Here is a 4,197-nt window from a genome sequence, read left to right as displayed (position 1 = left end):
TTTCTGGTGGCCTTTCGGTGCTTCCAGGGGCCGATCAGAAAGCTGGGGAAAGACTTTTTAGTAGGGCCTGTTGTGACAGGACAAGGGGTGATGGTTTGAAACTGAAAGAAGGTGATTCAGGCTGGAGAGAAGGAAGAAATTGTTTACTGGGAGGTTGATAAAGAGCCTGTCCCAGGTTGCCCAGAGAGGTGGGAGCTGCCCCATCCCTGGAACCATTCCAGGTCAGGCTGTTTGGGGATGTCCCGGCTGAATGCAAGGGGATGTGGGACTTTAAAGGTCCCTTGCAACCCAAACCCGTCTGGGATTCTCTTGCACAGCTCCCAGTGCCTCGGAGAGACACCAGCGACGAGAACAGAGTCTGGCGCCGTTGAGCCTTCGCGAAGCTACACTTCCTGGGACAGCAAACTGCACCCCCGCGCAGTGAGAGCCCCAAGGGCTGTCCCTCTGCTCGGAAACAGCCCCCGTCCCCCGGGCTGGACCCTCTCCCTGTGGAGCAGCTCTGCAGAGAGCTCCTCCTGCCTCTTGCCATTATTCTACCGACATCTGGTGGCAGCTGCCTTACGGAGGAGCGATCCTCCTGCCCAGGGTCCTGCCCTCCATACCGTGCTCCAGACTTCCCCGCCCGGCTCAAAGCCCGCCGTGCTCAGGGGATGTGCCCAGGCAGCGAGAGGAAGGCTGGGCATGGAGGGTGAGGCCAGGTCGGGGTCCCCCTCCAGCACCCATGGCTGGGAGTAGGGTGCTAGGGCCAGCTTTGGGGTGAGCCCTTCCTGCTCCCTCTCAGCAGGAAGCGGCCAGGTTCCTTCGGGGGCTGTTCCTGCTCTGAGGGGTGCGCCATCGGCATGCAGCTCGGAAACGCTGACTTCAGCCGCCGAGGGGAGTGGGGCTCTGGAGGCACTAATGACTCATTAACGCTAATTATTTGGCAGCCCGCGCGGCGTGGTTAGGGTAAGTATGATTCAGGGTTGCCGTGAGGTGAGGGAGACACATAGCCGTTCTGATAGGTTCATCCATATAGCGCAGAAGATGTTACCAGTGCGGGTTTCCGTAGTGTAGCGGTTATCACGTTCGCCTCACACGCGAAAGGTCCCCGGTTCGATCCCGGGCGGAAACACCTGTTTTTCGTTCCTCGCTTTCTAAATGGTTGGGTTTCTGGGTGTGTTTTCCCGCTCTTTTATTTTTTACTTTGGTTTATATTTATTTCTCCACCGTCCCCAGACTGTTCAGGGCCCCGCTATAGGCTAGCACAGAAGTAACAGCACCATGAACAGGACCAACCGGGCAGCGCCCGCGGCCGGCCGACGACCGCCGTGGTTCGGAGGGGTAACCCCGCAGCCAGGCTGGGGCATTCCCGTGCAGGGAGTCCTGGATTAGCCGTCGAATAGGGAAAATAAAAAAAAAAAAAACAGAATAAAGAAAGAAAATAAGTGCTGCGTTGGCCGGGAATCGAACCCGGGTCAACTGCTTGGAAGGCAGCTATGCTAACCACTATACCACCAACGCTCGGCGAAAAAACTGCTCTTCGCCTCCCTCAGCAACCTTTACCTCCGGAACCAACCATCCTCTAGAGGTGAAAGGAGGAAGTGCAGTGAAGCCCGAAAATAGCACTGCCATTATCTCACGGCGGCAATAAACGCCCGGCTCTGAAGCTGAGTGGGGACAGAAAATCCTCTTTGCTCATTTGAACCCTCAATTCTCTTTCTCTTCTCCCCTCCCCAAGGAGAATAGTTCCATCCTCCCGCAGCCACCTCCCATGCACGCACCTCCCACTCAGCGCTTCCTCCCCTGCCCCCACCAGTTGGTACTTTCCTCGCTCGCGCGCTCCCGCCACTTCCGCCGCCGGGTGAAAGGTCGAACCGTGGCACGGCCGCCGACTCCCCCTCCCCCTTTTTCCCCTCCCCTCCCCCGTTTCCGGGGCTGCCCAGTGTCCGGGACATGGAGCGGGAGTGACGGAGCCGCTGCCGCCGCCGCTTTCCCCCCCCCCCCTCCCCCGCCCTCCCGCAGAGGAGCCACCCCCCCGCCCGTTAAGGGGGAGGTCGCCGCGCCCCGGGGTGAGTGAGTGAGGAGGGGAGGGGGTGTTACCGGGGACCTGAGGGATGGGCGGCTTCCCCTGTTGCGGGAAGGGCTTGGGGAGGTGGCGGCCGACTCCAGCGTGGGGGCACTGACGGCGGGTAGGGGGCGTTTGCCTCCTGTGTGGGCTGCATTCCCGGGCTGGGGGTGCCAGAGGGGTCCGCCGAGAGTTGCCTATTTGGCTCCCGCACCATGGCTTGTATCCGCCGCCCCCGGCTCTGAGGGGGTGTTTGTCCTCCCACCGTTCGTCCGCCGGGCACGGGAGGGCCGCCTGGCCTGGGGGGAGGCATGTTTGCCTTTCACTACATCGTGCCCCCGCCGAGGGATGGGGTGATGGGGCGGGACGCCCTGTCCTGGGAGGAGAGGGAGCTGATTGCCCACCCCCCGCCAGCAGCCTGTTCTCTACCCTCCTAGGTGAGAAGCTGCGAGCTCCTCTTTTTTTTCCCCCAGGCAAAGAGCTGTCCCCAGCAGTGGGAGGCGGTGGGGGACACACATACAGGGTGCTGTGTGCCCTGGGCTCCCCCCTCTCCTGCTCCCGCCGGGCCTGGCTTTCCCTCTGCAGCAAGGGCAGCAGCTCCCCGGCAGGGCTTTCAGCCCCGCTGGCGGTACAGAGCTGGACGCAGGCTGCTGGCAGCTTTTGCCAGCGCTTGGAGCTCCGGAGGGAAATCCCTAGCCGTTTGTTCCACCCTCAGTTGCTTTTAATTTTGGAGAAGGACATCTTCAGGCCCCTGCCCGTGACAGGGACACGTTTGTCAGGGCTCCTGTAGGTGACTCTGTAGGTGGCTTTGGCTCTTCTGAATGCTCCAGCAGGCCCCTGGGGTCTCGCTGACAAATGACTGTCAGGATTCATGCTGGGTTCCTGATCTCTGCTGGCTGTTTTGTTCAGATTCTGGGTTTAGTTGCTGGTTTGAGTTGGTTTTTTTTTAACCTCAGAGTTCAGCATTGAAGGATGTTACTGTTTCTTTTCTGTGTGTGAGCTGTGGTGGTGGGCTGAGGGGGAGATGTTCCTCTGAATCGTTAAAATCATAGAATAACCAAGATTAGAAAGGACCTGGGGAAGCCTCAAGCCCAGCCCCTTGCTCCAAGCAGGGGCAGCTGTGAGCCCAGACCAGGTTACTCAGCATTCCTCAGCATCTCTCCTGCTGCCCTTCATGCTTGCATCAAAAATTGCCCTTAAATTACTGGATGCTGCTACTTCATCCCTCTCTGCTCTCCTCTGCAGCTCAGGAGCTTCGCTGCTGGCCCTTCTTTGCGACGCTTTGTCCCTCCTGATCCTTCTGTGAGTGTGGTTTTGGTGGAGAAAAGGCTCTTGGGGCAGAGCAGTGGCCTTGGCAAAGGACAGTGGCAGGTGTTGGGCGTGCCTGTGATTCACAGCTCCCTTCGGGAGGAGACAGAGATCTTTGTACTTGAGTGTATTTGGGGAGAGAGGACAATACTGAAGGTAGAGCCTTCTGTGCTGGTGGGAAATGGGTTTGTGTGGGGAGCTGGGCTTGCTCCCTGCCAGCAGGCTGAGGCAGAGGGGAGCAGCAGTCTGGCCTGGAAGACAAATGTGGCTTTTTAAGTCCCAGGTGGGACTGTGACGTTGTTGGTAGTGGGGCTGCTGACCCTGTGTCTGGCTCCTTATGGTGTCCTTTGTTTGACTCTTGCCTGTAAGTGTGTGGACCAGACCCTCTGTTTTCTCAGTTCTTAGTGCCTGGTGCTTTAGAACACTTAAAGATTTGGGGAGAGGGAGGGGGAATGCAAGGAAGGGTCAAAAGTTGAGCATTCTCTGGTGGTTTTTTTTTTTTTGGTTGGTTGTTTTTTTTTTTCTTTGAGAAGAATTTTGTAGGAAAGAGAAGCAGAGCAGAGATCTGAGTGAGTCCCATTGTTCAGGTGAAGCCTCTCACATTTATCTGGCCTGCTAACATCCACCACGTGCTGGCAGAACAAATTTGGACCATAAAGTACAGTCCAAAGAAAATTTTGTTGGTGCTTCCCTGCTCAGCTGGAAATGTGACCTATGGAGGATGCTTTTAGACAAGCCTTATGCCTGTGATGGGAGAAACTGCAGTTATATGAAATCTGCTTTTTTGTTTTGTTTTGTTTCTCCCCTCTTCCTTCCCAGTTTCCTGTCCTGCCCAGCTTGCTGAG

At 57.4% G+C, this 4,197-nt stretch overlaps 2 non-coding genes across 2 annotated transcripts; one reads left to right on the top strand and one right to left on the bottom strand.

Moving 5' to 3' along the window:
* The first annotated feature begins 1,038 nt into the window (after window positions 1–1,038).
* Window positions 1,039–1,111, top strand: TRNAV-CAC (transfer RNA valine (anticodon CAC)). The gene has a single exon. It is a non-coding gene; the product is annotated as a tRNA-Val (tRNA).
* A 317-nt stretch (window positions 1,112–1,428) lies between these two features.
* TRNAG-UCC (transfer RNA glycine (anticodon UCC)) lies at window positions 1,429–1,500 on the bottom strand. The gene has a single exon. It is a non-coding gene; the product is annotated as a tRNA-Gly (tRNA).
* Window positions 1,501–4,197: the final 2,697 nt, after the last annotated feature.

The sequence above is a fragment of the Indicator indicator genome, chromosome 36, assembly GCF_027791375.1.
Source record: "Indicator indicator isolate 239-I01 chromosome 36, UM_Iind_1.1, whole genome shotgun sequence".
Classification (NCBI taxonomy): Eukaryota; Metazoa; Chordata; class Aves; order Piciformes; family Indicatoridae; genus Indicator; species Indicator indicator.
Note: the sequence above shows the minus strand (reverse complement) of the source record. Positions and strands in the feature narration are given on the sequence as shown.